The following is a 17,961-nucleotide window of genomic DNA, read 5'->3' as shown; positions in this document are numbered from 1 at the left end:
TTTTTTAACAAAAGGGATCAGGATGTTTCTTTTGCAAAATCCTGAACAAATATTTAAAGCTAAGTGACTGTTTTTCAAGGATTTTAGTCTCCCAATCAATATTGGTGAAAAAAACCCCAACTTTAGTGCCAAACAATGTATCAAAAAACATCAATGCACCTCTAAGTGGTAGCAAGTTGTGACCCCACCTCTGTTACTGTATTTTTAATGAACTTAAAAACCAAAAAATCAAAGTATTTCAGAAGAAAGTCCAGAGGCAAGAAAAAGGATGAATGATTATCACTATGAAGGCAAATACTAATTAATTTTTAATATTTTTTCTACCATATATTGTACATTATATTGCATATTATATTAATATACAGAATGCTTGTGCATGTGTATTACTTTATGTGTTCAATAAATATATGTGTATTTTATTTTTGTTTATATATACATGAACACATAGATATTAATCCCATTTCTAAATGAATGTCTGAGTCCTCTTGTTTTCTCCATTTATTGCTTTTAAAAAATGGGCAAAAGTAGAATTTCATGACAAATAACATTCCTTCATATTCATTTCAGTGGGGAGTAAACAGCCATGAATGACCTTCTTGTCTTTACCTTTGATTTTTTAAATTTTTCTTGGCATTTTAACAAATGATTCACCACACTTCAACTGAAAGGGAAGAAGATGTCAGTGACTTGATGGATGCTTTTTACTATAATTGTGAGTAGAAATAACACATTTAGCACCATATAGTCTTCTTATTTTTTTTTAATATTACTCCTGAATATTGAATAGGTAGAATATATTGCTAAGAATACAGATTTCAAACAGAAATAGTTAACAGTAAGGTTAACAAGGTTCTGAAAAGAAATACAGCATTTTCCCTGAAAAGTTTTTAATGAGGAAAATCTGACAAGATTTTGTTCCTAAATATGTACTGGAATTCGGTCTTAGGCTTGGATACAAAAATGTGTCAGTTTCCTGGTAATGTTAGGGAATACATGTTATGCTGCAACATTCAAATAACTTCATATTGATGACAACATGAAACAGTAAATGACAGAAAGGGCTATCTATAAACCAGTGTCTTTAAGCTTGTATGTACTAAATCATACTTTTAAAAACTAAGTTTATAATAATGACAACAAGCTAATGGTTAAAAGACATATTTTGGGAAAGAGAGGGTTTGATTTTTTTGTGGAAGGACCCTCTGGCAGTTGGAAGCATTTCCTTTATTTTAGATCAAAGCTTCATTTAATATTTAATACATTGTTTTTTCCCACATCCTTTTGCAACTAGCACATGCTAATGGGAGATGACAGACAGACTTATATAAGTCACTTGGGGACAGCTCCAAAATAAACTCTGATGCCTTAAATTAGATGCCACTACAACAAACCATACTCAACAATCCCTCAGAGATGTCTACATAATTTTTTTTCCTTTTTGACCTGAAACCACATCTGCCATTATGTCTTTTGGCATTGATGCATTTGAAATTTCTCATAAGGTAGCTAATTCATTTCCACCAATAAAATAAATACAGGATTTTTCTGAAAGTGATATTTTACTAGAATAAAAGATTATGCCTTCCAGTTCTGTCAGACCAGTATTAGTATGCAAAGAACACAGAGGCCTGACAGAATGAGTGAATTCACAAGTGAAAGTTGATCAATATTTCTTTGCTACAGAAAGTGTTAAATTCTCTGCTCCCTTCCCTACTTCTCTCACCAAAAAAGTCTTCACACAAATACATTCTCCTATTTTGTCCCTTGTTTAGTCAGTCCTATCTCTGCAAGTCAAGCACAGCAGATTAGAGCACTAGCAAGCCACCATGGTGACCATTAGTGACACACAGTTGACAAGAGTATGAGGTACTATTACACATAAGTTCTATGAAAGGAACTCCTATGATGTTTTTTCACAATTGCTTTCTGTTCTCAGTTTGTAGGACCTAATACAAGGCTGCAACACATTCCAAATGCCATTAATATGGAGACTGGTATTTTCAAAGAAGGCCCCATTTTTAGAGGTAAAATATCCCAACTTACCCATTTTTCCTGCTATATTGCCAGAGTAACATAGGGACATAGCTATGGCTACACACAGCACAGGTTTACATTCAGAAACACAACTTCTTTATCACCCTTTGCATTCTGCTCTTTGTGGAAACTGAAAGGATTAGCATTGGCTTGCCCTGAAGTGTCCACTTTCTTTCAGCTCTACTCACAAGCACCATGACTTTATTGCTAATTTCCTGTTGAACTATAAATATTATATTTTGGAACTTTTTGACACTTTTTTATTTTCTTGTTTCCTTTGCTGGTCTGTTCCACAGATCCCCACCCTTTCATATTTCTTTCCTAATTGTGGCTAACCTTAAAAATATTTCTGGAAGTAGCTCCTTTTATCCAAAAGTGTGTGGGTTTTTTTTCCTCTGAATATACACTCTCCACTGACCTTCCCTATTTTCTATCCTTCCAGCTAGATTTAAAGAAGTTTCACCAACCCTTATGTTGCATTCAGTGGATGACTTACTTCCAAATAAGCACACTGCAGTACCGTCATGACAATTCTCAGATGAGAACATTTTTTCTTTAATTATCTTATTCTGCCTTTTGCAGATTGACCATTTTTTAAATTATTTTTCCAATATGGATACAAACAGTGTACTTCCAGATTATAGAAATATTTTGCAAATTCTCCCACATTAACAGAGAGATTTTTACTTTCAGTATGTAGGATGTCCATCCTAACCATAACAGTGTAAAAACCTTTATAACTGGTTTTTATTTGGTAAATTAATTTACTAACCTAAAGTTTTGAATTTCCAATCTTTAAAAGAAAATGGTGGCAACAAGATTGAGAGATAAAATAAGTGGGGAAAAACCTCTTTTCCACTTTGATCAGAAGGGAAAAAGACACCAGACCTTCATCTCCATAGCCTCACTATAACTTCAGTTCAATGGGATGCCAAGGAATATGGGAAGACTTATTAATCCCCCTAGGCCTGTAAACTGGCTATTTTTCCCTTCTTCAGCCTCCCTTGTAGGCAGGATTCTTAATCTTCTACAATTCTCTCAAGACCTGAGGCAGTGGAATTTTAGGCCTAGGAATTCTTTCCCTTGGGTATGCAGCAATGGGAAGAGATAAAAGAAAGTTCAAATACAAAATTAACAGAATCACTTCTCATAGTTTTTGATTTTTACCTAGTTCAGGTGACTGGAGAACACTGACAGTTAATTCTATAGTAAACCATCAATACAAGAATTAGTGCACTTCTGATATCAAGGTGTATGCTATCTTACAAATGAGACTTTAATTTAAAATGACAATTTACTTCCATACTGCCAAAGTGTATTGAAAAGATTTATTTATACACCTAATGAACCATAATGCAGAAAATATAAAGTAGTATATTACATCCCTGTCTAACTTTTACTCTACTGAATAGTAATTAATTCTGGTCATTTACTTGGACAGCTTTCTGTCAAACTGCCAGGTGTAATCTGCAAAATACACAGAAAAGCTACAACATTGAGATTTGTGTCACTTTACATGTAAAACACTGAAGTAAATAACTGAAAATCTATTTGATTTATGACTGAAAATACAAAAATAGAGGGTGTTTTTGTTCCCATGGACTTATGCCTAGATTAAACTGATTTGGACACATAAATAGCAGTGGTTTTATTAAGCAGATCCAAGAAAATGCAATGATTCAAGAGACTCAAGTTCAGTGGCTATGATTCTGTGCTAGAAGTTAGCTGTACACAAAACTGCAAGCACACTTCTTTACCAAAAGTAGCAAAATTCTTATTTGGCTAACTGCTAATGCTTATTATTGGCTATCAGTTACACAACTTTCAATACACAAGCTGCCTGCCTTAATGTGTCAGTAGCTACAAATTATAACTCAAAGGAGCTTACAGAGTGTCTATATACTTAATCATGACATTTCACTTAAAAAAAACCAACTTGGTGTATAAGGCTGCATTATTTCCTCTTCAGAAAATCTGGTCTAATTTATATGATCATAATCTGACTCCCTGCTCAAATCTTCCATCAGATGGCTCCGTCAGGAAGCTTGAATTTGTCTCAGTGGTGGTGTAAATTTTTTTAGTCTGGAAACACTGATTTAACACCTCTGCTTGAGTCTATGATTCTGAGCATGAAAGGTCTGTGCCTCTGGGCTGTTACCTACAACTCTTTTCTGTCCTCCCAACATAAATTCAGCCATATGCTTCTCTCTGAGCTGCTAGTTTCCATTTCTAGCCTTGTACAGAGATTCACAGGCTCCATTACAACAATGCTTTCTAATACTATTTGAAGGATTCCCCCATGATTTCCAGGACAAACTGTACTCTAATGGCTTTCAGGGTTTCACTGTCAGCCACCACAACACATCTGCTGCATGGTCCAGGACTGGGCCCTCAGAGAGGTCACATTAATAATGTATCTCTGGCAGAAAATCACCTACTAACAGCACTAACAGTGCCTATTAACCTGTAATTCAGCAATTCATTTAGGGTAGACATGTAATTTTACTATTTCAACAAAGTCAACTTCTGCAGCTGAAATCAGGATCACAGTTTCAGTAGGTGAAGGGTTACAAGCAAGCCTTAATCTGCCTTTTTTCTTATGAGCTTGTTTGTCATGGCAAACAAGAGCTCACACATAAGACAGACAATTGTGAGGGATGCTTGTACCACATGCCACCTCGAGCCAGCAGCCATCTAAAGGGGTTTTTTGGCCAACACTAACACACTGGTTCCTGTCTTTCCAAAGCCCTCAAATATGCAGATCCTGAGAGAGGATTTGAGGGAGGAGACATTAGTAAATAATAACTTAAGAAATGAGCTCAACAAATGAGAAGAGCAACAAGGTAGACATTTAAACCATCAGGCATAGGCTCAAGATTGACCTTCCCAATGAAATAGGAGGTGATGGGAGACAACCCTATGCAGTCAGGAGCCTGGAAAATAGTGGGAATTTGTATGGGAGATCTAAAAATTAAGATGAGAAGTTTGAACTCACTAGGATTGGAGTTGGTGAAAGTTCAAGAAAAATGTGGGATGATCACAAGTTACCTGTCAGGCATTATTATGTAGCATTTTCTTCCCTTTGAGGAAAATTAAAAAATTTTGGAGTCTTTGATCTGGACTGGGAAATTGCGTTTGTAGGACCACAAGTATGAAGGACTCATCAAGCTAATGACAAAAGCATTTTTTTTCCCTCTCACATTTTCTCTTTCATCTTCTTAAAAATAAGCCTATAAACACTGCAAAAAATTAATACTAAATTGTATACACTTTACAGTTGAAAATACCTGCTTAATATGTATGATTACAACCATCTTTGTCTCAATACATTATTTTTGTAGGGGTTATTTGATTATGACACTTCTCAGTCCAGATCCACTGAAGTTATACATAGTACACATAAGATTAGGATTGATAAATACGCTTCATGAGGCAGGGAGGTTTCCTGATAGTAAAGAATAAAGGAGAAATGACCATACAAACTAGCGAAATTCCTAATATAAAAGATTATTTCCTTGGATATTGCACTCCATTCATCTGAAACAACTGGGAGTTATCCAGAACTAGTTAGGGTCAGAACCTAGGTTCTACTGTGTTTAAGCATTGTGCAGCCTTTAAGTTCATTTAAATTTAGTTTTTGTCTCAGCTTGGAAATAAGGGAGGCTACAGGAACTTCACTTTCAGAGTACTTGTCTGAATTGGCCCACTTAATCCCTTAATTGGATATTGAATTTTCTAAGTATAAAACCAGAAACTGTACATGCTTCTCAAAGAAGCATATGGAAAAAACTTCGTGTGTATAGAATTGATAAAAAGCAGGGGACTTAACTCAAGAAAATAATTTGGAAGTACAGAAAAGCATTCACAAAAAGTTTTGCTCATTTTTTAAGTAGAAAATAGAATCCAGAAATATTTTTATTATTTTATGCTAACACAGATGACACAGCTGACAACATTTAATGAGTTTCCCAATATTTATTTCAAAGTAGTGTTTTACAGCTTGAAATGAATACCAGTGCTGGCAGGTGTCAAGTACCTCAACAGCAATTTACTTTCAGAGTAGCGATGCAAATTATACACTTGAATTTTACAAAGCAAAGAACAACAGCAAAATATGTAGTGACAGTAGTACAAAGTTTGTAGGAAGTGTAACAGCTTCCTGATACATGTGGTTTACCCAGCAAAACAAAACTTTTGTCACTAGCACTGACTGCAGAGCATATCTAAATTTAGCTCCAGGATTCAACATTGTATTTGCTTAAAAGCTCGCTGTATTCCAGAGCCTAAATATTTTGCTCTGGTTCAGCAGTCTCTACATTCTTTTCACTAAATTGAACGCTTAATAGGAAATCTTCAAATGACAGCACAGGTTCACTCAGTCCCAAAATGATAAAACAGAAATCATTAAAATAGGTAATTCCCTTGGTTATTTATATATCAGTGTTGCGAGAAAGTTAAAGCCTCATTTAAGAGCAAAAATTAGTAGAAAAATTAGAAGCCAGTATTTTTAATAAAAAAGAGCAATTATTTTGGGTTTTTATTTGAAATGCAGTTATATATATGCTTGCTATGAAGAAGTAGCAAGTCTATACAAGTTATTTGAAATTTGTAAAAATGTACTATTAACCCTGAACAAAAAATAAAAATCACAGACATAGCAAGATTAAAATCCTATGGCAACTAGGGATGATCTAAAACTGAATTCAGACATAAAATCTTCTTCAAAGTTGAGAGAATTTTTGGCATTTCAGACCCTGCATAAAGGCTCAGGTTAGTGGAAAGGGAAATACAGACTACAATCCAGCAAAGATTTAAAACACATGCTTAACTTCATGCACCTAAATAGTCCCATTAATGTGAAGTTAAGCATGTGTGCATGTTTTTGTAGGATCATTCTCAAGTGATACCCCTTTGATGAATGTTTCTTCCTGTGTTAGCAGGGAATGGTGTTTGATCAGACCAGCATGGGGTTAAGCGCCCTTTATCTTTCTGTTCTCCCCTCTGAGGACTCTACACTGTTGGTGACTGTGAGGATGAGAGGCAACATCCAGCCCTGAAGGTGTACAAATTCTGGTTAAGAGATACCTCTAACACAGTTGAAACTGGAGGTCCAACTGTAGGATTTGTATCCTGTGAGTCCCTGAGCTGCTGCAGGTTGCAGAAAAATTCCTGACAAAATGTTCTAGATTTTTTTTCAAAAATTACATCTAGTGATTAATATGGAAGTAGTTCTGATGATCTCGTGATTAATCTTATTGTGCTAAGAATACACCAATCATTTTCATTTCTTAGCCACTCTTACTACAATAGGAGGCTCATTTGTTTATACACTCATGCAATTTTTTTGCAGTTTGGATTTTAATTTCAACAACAGTGATTGCAAAGTAGCTGCACAATATATCACACTGAACAACTCTGAACCTAAGCTGAGGTCTAATTATACATATCTGACTTAAAATTTCTTTAGGTGCCTTAACCACAGTACAGCCATCTGCATGAGGAGTGTGTCACAATAGGCGACAGTTTTGCACAGAAGAAAATCAAACTAAGGATACAAGGAACCAGTTTCTTTTGACACTGTAACTTTTAGTTGCTTAAGGCCCTTTGACAGGGTAATTCTAAAGGCTCTTTGCTACCAGAATAATCATAACTAATAAATGCGTTAGAATGTGGGCATTCTTGGATTAATTTTCCACTCAGTTAAACCAACACAAGGAAAGATTTTGTCATTTGCCCAAGCAGCCACTAATTTAGCAGTAGGAAGGAATGGATCCTCCAAGTTCCAATTCTCATTTTAGTAACAGTTAAGGAGGTTGGATTTTTTCCCATCATTTATTGAAAATATACTTTGTTACACGTCTTCCACACAGATGTTTATATCTGCATATAACTACTGCATTATGGACTGCCCTAGAAAGACACATAGCTTGACTGTATATGCCACAACCATTAATGCTTCCTAAAATTATGAAGAATTCAAAACATAGGAAGTATATCAGGATAGAAAATAAAAGAAAACATAACAAAAAGACAAAAGGAATTCAGCCTTTGATCAGCCTAGATCTTTTGGTCAGAAAAAACCAAGCATTATTAATGACTGTAAACAATCAGTGGCTGAGTAAAAATCTTGTCAAAAGCTAAACTGATCCAGAATATAAAGCTGAGAATTTGTCTGAAAAAAAAAAAAATCAAAAATATTGTTTTAATATTCCATATATTAACAAAAAGTAGATTTGGATATATTTAAGTAAGGAATTGCATTAAAACTATCAACTGAATCATTATGCATCAATTAAGATGTAGCATCCCTGAATTATGGTTTGGGATTGCTTTACATATTCCTAATTTTAGAGCTATCAACCCTTCCAGTTTTTATTATCACCTTGTTATTTCCATTTTTCCTTCATGATGTTATAGTGACCAAAAAATATATGACTAGAAAATAGTAGCCTTTCATATTTCAATCCCCTGACTTCCCCTGGGGGAGTGGATTACTGCATCATAACACTGGTATCTTTTAGTTAATGCTGTGGGCTTCATTCAACTTCAAAGCAAAGATATTAAAGGCTCATTTTCCACTACAAGGCAGGTGTATTTTTATTAGCTCTTTCTCAAAATTGCTATGACTTCACTAGTGAATACCCCGCCAACAGCCATTATTGAAAGCTGGACTATAATTGCTACGGAACATGCAACGTCTGAAGCACTAAACCAGTGTTACTGCAATCCTCCAACGATTGACTGAAACCAAGTGTTACATCATTAAAGCTGAATTACAACACACCCATGGCGTGTTTTCCATGTGTGCTATTTTAAACAATAGTAGAGAAAAACCTGGCTATAAATTCACAGATCCCCAATTTGTTCAAAATCCATGAACAATGAGGGCTGTCTGACAGGATCTGCTGGCTCTATTTTAGTCAAAAATGTCACGCACCATAATTAAATGTCTGTTTGGTTTTTATTGGAGATGGAAATGCTAGCTTTAGTTATAAATTTAAACAACCTGTCACAAGGGGAGACTCCACATTTATACAGTTTAGGCAAGTTTAGCAATTGTAATTGCTCCAGGAAAGACAAATAAACTAATGGAAACTATTCTATTTTTTAATTGGCTTTGCATCAGAAAAAAAAAAAAAAAGCTAATGGGATTATGGTATAGTTTTCATCTGGCTTGAATAGCATTCTTTGCTTTGGTAGACATTTGGTGCACTAGTACTTCCCAATGTTTAATTTTCATGCAGAAATTAATTGAAGAGTAAGTGATCACAGGTTCTAGGTTAGGAGAAGATGCCACTGAGAAGTGGCAACAAAATGCAATCAATATTCCAGAAAAATGTTTAGTTAAATTCTGCACTGTTCGCCCTGATGTTGTCCAAGTGAAAATATTTTGCCATCACCTTGGTATGCAAAGACTATTATAGTTTAAGCAAATCCTTCAACTTTTCTACTCAGCTTCAGAAATTTTACAGTGCCCAGATTCCAGTGGAAAATATTTGATCACTCATATGCTTGGACAGAAATTTGTCACCTGGAATAGAAATCAGGATAAAGCTGCCAGCATCCTTATGCAGACAGGCTCTGCAAATATATACTAGGCAAGATCTCTGCCAAATAACTTGTGTCTGGCCAACACCGCCTTTCAAATAGTCTGTGAATGCCAGTTGCCAATAAAGATTCATTATACCACATATAGTTAAATATTATTTTAGCTTTTGCATCTACAGTTTTAAACTTACACAGTAGCAATTCATTTGCTCTCCACATACTACCTGTCTGAAAGTTTCTGTGCAGTAGCCAATCACAACATTCACACTTCTCACTAGCACCTAAACAATATATGTCTTTTACTTAAAATAGATCAGTCAGTTGTAAACATTTCCAAGCTATGTTTTTCACTCACACACAAAGCATGTACTATAGCTATTTTAAATAGCAATATCCAATGAAAAGCTTCACACTGAATGTTATACTTATCTAAGACTTTCCCCACTGCACTGCTTTTCAAGAAACTGGTAATTTCTTCTGGATTCTATAATCTATTTAAATGTACATCAATGTGTAATGTCTTCTACTCCTGAAAATATGTGCATATATTAAATAAAAAAACTAAAGCAGAAAAAACAAGTAGCAATCGTAGTGAAAAAAATCATAGTGAAACTTTAAAGCCATTCTCTCAGGTGTGGTAGATCATCCAGAATAGTCCCAAATCATGCAGAGTGTTAAAGTTGTTAAAAAGTGAAAATATTTTCAAAGGGAGTGTGTACCATTTCCACCATAAATACTTGACTATATATCTTCATTCTCTGTCTTTTACAAAAAACCTAACAACTCATATTATCTCACTTCAGGATGCTATTTACTTTTTCAAAATGTCATCAAACTTGCTGTTGTAAGACTTCTCAAGCACTTGTGTTGATTTCATTTTAACTTTCATTTTACTCCTGTTTTCACCTATTAGAACTATATGAGAACATTTCAGTGAATAGGTATTAACTTTTGATTCCTAGAAACAAGTCATAGCTATACCATTTATTATAATAATAATCATCTTTTTTCCGTAACGATTTTTATTTATCTGATAAACCATGTTGCTTTCTCTTTTCCTTCCTTTCATTGTATTACATCCTTTTACACAACTTCATAAGTCTATTTTCCTTCACTTCTTCCCATCTTAGAGTTTTCCAGTGTCCTTATGTCTCACTAGCACCTCATTTATTTTAAGTTCTCTCCTGAAATCTTTCCTTATTGTTGTTCATATATTACTTCAGATTTTCTATGGAATTAATTACTTCCTTCTGGAAATATTTTTAAATACTAAGGTTTATTTCAGAGGGCCCTTTTCCATATGAAGGGAGCTAATAAAGTTTTGCACAGATTAAAGGGAGGAATCTATGTGCTTTTGCATGCACCAGGGAGGACAGTTAATGGAAAATATTTCAATCCTATTTAGTACCCTCATCTTTAATTCTTGTGGCTATTGATATGTCACAAACACTGTTTACTGATTTCTCAGCACTACAATCCATTTCTGCTTCTGCAGAAGACATTGGTGGCTGAACAGTCACTATGTCACAGATTAATCCTCTCTGACAATAGTAAAGCCTGTGGTGCTAAAGCACTCTACTGCCACATACCTGGGAACATGTTTGGTCCCAGTTTCCAGAAAATTTAACTTTCATGTATTCAAAAACACAAACAGAAGTTTCACCACCATGAATAAAAGGTGCTATTTTTGTGATGTGTATCTAAACAGTTTTATTTCATTAAAAAGATTTCTATAATATTTCCTTTTATTCAGAAAGATCTATTTTTAGATCTTTTATAAATAAAGTTTATTTTAAGCCATTATGAAGGGCTTAGTAATATCAAGTTTTTATGACATCTTTTATAGCTCAAATACATCACTCTTGTGCAAGCTTCTTCCTTGTTCTATGCATCTCTAGATATTATTAATCCCACCACAATTTATATCATCTCTGTGCAGATCACTCTTTTCTTCAAGTCTCATCCCCCTCAACCCCCCCACAGAAATTCCATCTGTCCCAATATTGTTGTGGGCATGACTGTTAGCTCAGGTTAAATATACTTTAAATTATTTATCTCATCTATTTTCAAATAAATCTTTTCTCCTTTTCACATAATTCTAGATATCATCACTGTTTATATGTCATCTTCAAATCCCACCTGTCTTGAGACTCCCCATATCCACATCCACAGATTCTCTTCTAACATACCAGAGATAATAAGTCTTATCCATTCACAGATCTGGAATTCTCATCCAGGCCCTTGTCTTCTCATATCTCCAATGTAGCAATCCTCTCTGCCAGCTGATGCTACTGTCTGATGTCCACCCACAGTGCTACTGAAATAAATGGGTCATAGACTGTCCCTTTGGATAAGTGATTACTCTCTGTGTATATTTCCATTAGCTGCCTTTTCCAAAGTAAGATCATTTTCAAAATTTGAAGGATCTTTTCAGCACATCTCTCTCTTCCCTGAGCTACTTCTGATCTCTTTCATTATGAACACTCTCAATTTTCAGCCAAATGCTTTCTGATTAGTCGTAATGTTTGTCTATTGGTCTAAAATTTGTCTATTTTCATCTGCTGCCTTTCATCTCATGTTTCATCTTACATTGTACATACCTGGAAACAGGACCATTGCTTTGTTGTGGTACTTGACAGTAACTTGTGTACCTGTCAGAATGCCTGGATGCCGACTAGCTTGAATTCAGAGTTTAAAAAGGAAATATTTATTCATAAGTAGCACAGTGCAAGCAGAGAATGTGATGAAGTAGTAGTAGTAGTAGTGATGAAGTGCTTTGCTACTTGAAGACCAACCTCTCATTAGTCAATTAAAATTCTGATTTACTACTGTAGAGTCAATGGACAGCATGATGCTTCAGGACCTCCTTAATACACCAAAGATCAAAACCACACAAATGAGATTCCTAAAGCACTAAATAAACAATTGAAAAGTATTTTCCTCACTAAATATAATGAAACAGAAGTAAAAAAAAAAAATAATATTTAGAAAGCATTTTTTTAAACCACATTGGTCAGAAGAACATCTTGGAGGTATTTCTCTTCGCATGTAATAACACATAATTGTTTTCCCTGCTGGAAAGCTTTGTTTACACTGATGAATCCACAGAGTTTTTTTAATTATCTTATCAGAGAGAGTAAATAAAACCATGAAAGCCAAGTCACTAAATTACCAAATTTCACCTATTAACAAGGCAATCTATTCTTCTGGTCAGCAACATACTTCAAAGTGCATATTCAACCAGAATTTTTCAATTTTTAGCTCCCATTAAAATAAAACAATGAGGTGTTTCATGTGTTTCATGTAATGCTAAGTGTTATTTTTAAATTAAGCAGTAAGAAAATGCTGGAGTGCGAGAGAGCTGGCATTAGTTAAAAATTACTGTACATGAATAGTTACACATGCATAATTATATAATTGCACTTGATGGCAGCAATAGCACATAGAGAAGACTATTAATAGTATGTGAAATCTGCAGCAATCTGGTGAAGACAAATATCCTCCAGAAGTATGAAAAGGTGGCTCTTGGTACAGAATATATTTCAGTTTTACCTTTCAGTATGACAATTACCATGAAAGAAAGGATCAAAGACAAATGGCACAGCTGGCAGCTTGAGAATAATTTAAGAGGTGCACTGGCAATAGCTTTTTGGTTTCAGTGAGATGGACTGCATTAGCTGTAATAGGGAAATGATGCTGGAGAACAGTCATACAGCATTCTTGCCTGGCATTAATACAACATTAGCTGAACTTTCAATTTTGACAACTTCATAAAAATTTCAAAGAAAACTTACGCTAATGAATATTAACAATAGCAATGTCTCCTCTGTAATACAGGACAGAAAATCCAACACCACATTTAGGCTTAAATCACTGATTCAGCAACTCATGACCACTGAGGAAATAAGGTTAGCATGTGCCTGCCTATCTGACCATGATTCCATGATCTTGTCAGCAAACTAAAAAGAGGTAATCTGCCTGCAAGGACTTGCCTAAAGACTTTAGAAATCAGGGCATCTGGGCTGGAAAGATGTAAAATAGGATAATTAATAATTGCAGATAATGCCATACAAACCCAAGGTTCTTCTCTCATTTTCCACTCTCCTTGCAAAATATGAGTTCTACAGTATTGTAGGGGTGAGTTCACATAAGCAACTTCTAATAATTCAGATCCTTAACGAATGAAGTAATAACAGAGTTTGGGAGAATGAACAGATCCTCCCTGCTTTCCATTTTTACCCTCTCTCCCAAACCATTACAGGTACCCTTTAGACCACGTGTGCCCTGCATGGACTGGGGAGGGTCTGTGCCTGCCATCCCTCATGCCACTTCCTTTCCATTATACTTTTAATCTATCCAATTGATAATATATCTGATGGGCATAAATTTTCACTTCCTTCCCCCAAAGGACCACACTTTGGAAAAAAGACCCAATTCCTGTATTTCTGAGTTTTTCTTCAAATAGGTAGACATTCAGCAGAATTTTGAAGGGTATCAACCCTAGTTTGTTTCTTTGCAATTAAGCTAACAACACAGTTCCCTTACAACAAGAGTTTTCCAAAGATGATTTACAATCCAGAGACTGTCTAAGCCAAGAGGCAAACATATATCCAGATGTACAGTTCTGAAAAGCAGAATCTCTGCTGCCGAATCTATTATAGTTTCTTTGAAATTACTGTCATATATGCCCAAATATGCTTCTGTGTAGAGTTTATTAGGATGCATTACTGCACAAAGCAAAATAAAATCATGAAGACCGTGCAATTTGGTCTCCAAAAAAATCAAATTAAAACAGTAGAGGATTCAGAGTCATCAGTTGGGCAGATTTTGTTTGGCTTGTCTAGGAAAAATTGACTGGTTTGCCTGCACACTGCTTCCACAGCTAATATTTTGTTACTTTTGCAATCTGATGCTTTTGATTTTCATTTGATGTTAATTAGTTGTGAAAGCCAGAGAGAGTTTGCAAAGCCAAAAATTAAACCTGGACTCCTAAAAAACTTGTTTCCTCCTTCTTAACTCTCCACCAGTCAGGAGCTCACTGGAATGAGCAGATTTGATTCATTTAGTGGATTGAGACTTTTTATAAGAACTTGGCATAAACTACTGATTATTTAGAAATGTATAAATAGTCCAATAAGAGACCTGAAAAATATCAAATTGTGATTGAACCAATTTATATAAAAATTAAGGCTATATAACAATATTGGTTCTATCACTATTCTTAATCAAAGTACTCTAGAATTCTTTATCTGCTTCAAGTGAGCTACCCTTGAGTAAAGTAAAATGACCGAAAAAAATCAGAGTGTGAAAAAGCTGACCTGAATCCAAGGTGCTAATGCTCTACCAATACCCAGGACTGTGTTAAAACTAGACAGTGTTTGCTTTTTCAAATATCCAGTTTCCCTCTGTTAATGAAAAGCTTCTTACTTTCAACAGCGAGATCCTCAGATAGCCATTTAGACGAAACACTCACTTATCTCTCTCTGCTCTTATAAGTAGAGATGGGATAACTATAACAAAGAATTTTTTTCATTGAAATGTGTTATTTCAAGGTGAATGGACTCACAGCAATTTGAGGATTTTTTACTTTATTTTAAACCAAGAAGTTTGAACGAGATGTTTTTGTTTCAGACAATAATTTGTTCTGCTAATTGACTGTTGTTATTTTATACTACTGGGGTGAAAAAAATCCAAAATAAAGTGAAATAGAAGTGTATCAATCCATGTAGGATGAAACATTCTAACTACCCACCTCCAACCTCTAACCTGTTTGTGTTTGCCTTAACATTTTGTAAAAAAAGTGATTTCCAATTTTTGCAGGCCTCAAAATATTTTATAAGTTTTATTTTATTTTGATTTGATTAGAGAACTATAAAAAAGGTTTCCCTAATCCCTTCAATTTTCTTTTACCATCTTTTGATTTATCACACACACACAAAAAAAACCAAACAATAAAAGGGAAGAGAAGGAGTAAGGAGCTCTGTATGCTTTTCTTTAGAAAAGTCGCAACTTTTTTTCAGTGCTTGTTAAAACGTATCAAAGCATATGCCATGGTTTTTTTATTAAACTGTACATTTTAGACTGCTAGGCAGAGGGCAAGGCAAATTCTAGCAAGTTGCTCCTAGCAAGAAGCTCTTCTCAGTTGTTGGTATCTTGGTAACACATTTTTAGGTCAAATTCACAAGTCTGACAGACGAATTCCTGCGTTTTACATGTTTTATGGTCTCAGGATGCAGTTTAATAAGCCTCAGATAACCCCGGGAGCTAATTACCATCCATGCACATAGTACGAAAAGATACATATGGAATGGATTCACTTTAGGGCAACACTTTCATTAGAAGCAGAGATAGCCCAAAAAGACATTAGGAATATATTCCTGAACAGTTCTCATCCTGTGATAGAATGTTCTCAGCTGAAAATGACATAGAACTTTAAAAAAATATGTATACATAAACCCCCCCTGACTTTTCCAAATGAAGCAACTGTTTCACTAATAGGTTTCACTTCTAAGCCTGGAAAAAAAACTGACTAGGAATTCAGCCATGATGATGGCAACTTTATTCACTGCTTACATAGCAAGCAGAAGTGGGATAGGCCCTTTTACATATGTGCAATGACAGGTATCTTCCCTAGAATGTGATAAACTCACTTGGTTGGTCTCAAAAGGATGTGGAAAGAGCTATGACGTAGGTATGAAACAATGCAGTGAATGGCCAGACTCTGCTTCTTAGCATCCTGCTTCGCTACCACTTTTAGCTGTTTCCTAGTATCTGACCACTCTTTGTAGACAAACTACATAAAGAAAAAAGGGGAGAAATTAATAGATCTAGGGAATTATAGTCATATGCAGATGTGCAATGATTTCAGGTAACGGCTGAGGACAAAATATAGCATTTCTTTCTCCATAAAGCAAAATCTAGAATGTTCAAACTGAAACCAGGCATCTTCAACTGTATTAGCTTCCAATCAGCAAAATAAACAACCTACTTAAACATTTCATGGTTTCCACATGAAGATAAACCAAACAAATTCTGTCAGGACAGATGTGATCACTCCCAGACTCTACAGGGGGTTGCTGTATTTTTTTGCCTTGGTTTCAAGTGATAACTAGTGCTTTACATTTACTTTTTTCCCATAACACCTATTTCCAACTTTTAAACATACAAAGTGTTTTGTGTGTTCTGCATTTGGTGATCAGTTGTTAAACACAGCATTTGCTAATCTTCTTTCATCAGGCAATTTTTATTTGGCATTGGCAGGAGAAGGAAATTTTAGAACATTCTCTTTGTGCTGTGTAATAGCCAAATATAAAATCAAATATAGCATTGTTACTTTCTCTATATTCCCTTATTCTCTGACTCTACCGATCATAGAAAACAGAACTTGCACAGGGGAATGATATAACAAGGTAGTAATAAAGGAAATAAATCACAGCACAGATAATGGCTTGATTTTATCTTACTGATCTATTGGCCACTTTAGACAAAGGCACTGGCTGGTTAGAATTTAGCATGCAATTGCCCAGATGTCATGAACTAGTTTTCAGTCTCTGTAGTTATTTCAGGTGCTGCTAGTAGGAAAACAGAGACTCAACTTCTACTGTGCTTTTCTTTCTTAGTGCACAAAAAGCTTCTGAAAAAAACAGACTGAGCAAAAGATAGCATTTATGATTTTAAAAAGTAATAAAACATATTACAGAACATTTTGAATTAATTTCTGCTTTCCTACACAAATGTAGTGATTTAGATCTCCAGTGGGCTAAATTACAGTCCAAATCTCCGTGTCCTACAACATTGTTGCAGAAATGTTAAGTTTTCATAGCTGCCATGTTCTGCTCATTGTTAGAGAAGCGGGAAGGGACATTTATGGGAGGAAGAGTCTTCCCTTGCAAGATGGAAATATTGAGTAACAGTGGACTGCATGTATTTTTAATATTTGGAGCTTGTCTATTTGAACTGTATAAGATAGATATACCCAAAACATTTGAAATATTAGGTTGGTTCTTTGTGGTCACCTTATATGTGCCAAACCCAGATCTTTTCCACATCAGAAACAGCTTGTTTAATTAAAGCTTTTATCTCTTAGAAGTTAATTCAATCACTCTGCCTATCATGTTTGAAGAGAAAATTCAAACTAAGTCATTTGTATTTGTGGTCTTGGGAACACAGATACCACTCTTCTCTCCTTAGGATAATTCCCACCTGCCTGTTGCAATAGCTTTGGAGGTAAGCTATCTAGTTTTGGAAAGCAGTCCACTAATTTTACATATCAGGCTGTGCTGACCACATCAGGGTGAGCTTGATGGCCTAAGACAGCCCAGAGAATGCACACACACTGGCCATGCAGAGTGATGCTGGAAGGGTCTCCACTCAAGGGTG

General features: G+C 35.1%; 1 protein-coding gene and 1 long non-coding RNA gene across 2 annotated transcripts in view; one reads left to right on the top strand and one right to left on the bottom strand.

Annotated features, from left to right (window-relative positions):
* Positions 1-17,961, bottom strand: part of AGMO (alkylglycerol monooxygenase) — a 184,873-nt gene that overhangs the window by 52,677 nt on the left and 114,235 nt on the right. The gene's annotated exons all lie outside the window — the stretch shown is intronic.
* LOC147655878 (uncharacterized) lies at positions 1,937-8,817 on the top strand. Its single transcript, XR_015277653.1, has 2 exons — positions 1,937-2,024; positions 7,502-8,817. It is a non-coding gene; the product is annotated as an uncharacterized LOC147655878 (long non-coding RNA).

The sequence above is a fragment of the Cyanistes caeruleus genome, chromosome 1, assembly GCF_971803275.1.
Source record: "Cyanistes caeruleus chromosome 1, bCyaCae1.hap1.1, whole genome shotgun sequence".
Lineage (NCBI taxonomy): Eukaryota > Metazoa > Chordata > Aves > Passeriformes > Paridae > Cyanistes > Cyanistes caeruleus.
This window is presented reverse-complemented; position numbering and strand designations above follow the sequence as displayed.